Raw genomic sequence first — 574 nt, forward strand, 5'->3', positions numbered from 1 at the left:
ACATTATTCCTTGCCCCTGTGGATAAGGAGGACGTACGTGCCCAGCTTGAGGTCAGTGCTGACTCAGGCCAGGAGCCAGGATTGCTTCCCCTGGGGTACTGGTTCTCCCCATGCATGCTGCTTCAGGCATCCCCAAAGTCACCTTCAGAAGGAGATGGGTGGGAACAAAATGAGTCTCTCTGTTGAGGTGGTGGATCTCCTCTGCTCTCAGCAATAATGCTCATGTCCCAAGTAGGCTTTGCTTGTCCCACATCTCTTCTGGCTGTTCCTTACTCTCCTACCACAAAAAAATCCTCATTTACCTTGTTTGCCTCTGCTGGCTCCTCACTGTCTGCATGAATGCCTCTATAGGATGGCTATAGGCCCTGATAAACCCAACACGATCCCCTTCCTTCATGCCATGGTAGTGAAATCAACCCTTTTCTTCCACCCACAACCTGGCTGACCGGTGCTCAGCTTCTAATAGCATCGATGGAACCCAGGGTTGGTGCCTCTGGCATGCCAGGAAAGTCTGTAGCAGGGAGGCTTGGCTTCTTCTGGGGTTTGGGGGCTCCTCCGTCGCACCCCTGTGCCT

This window comes from Cariama cristata, unplaced genomic scaffold (assembly GCF_000690535.1).
Source record: "Cariama cristata isolate BGI_N322 unplaced genomic scaffold, ASM69053v1 scaffold9391, whole genome shotgun sequence".
Lineage (NCBI taxonomy): Eukaryota > Metazoa > Chordata > Aves > Cariamiformes > Cariamidae > Cariama > Cariama cristata.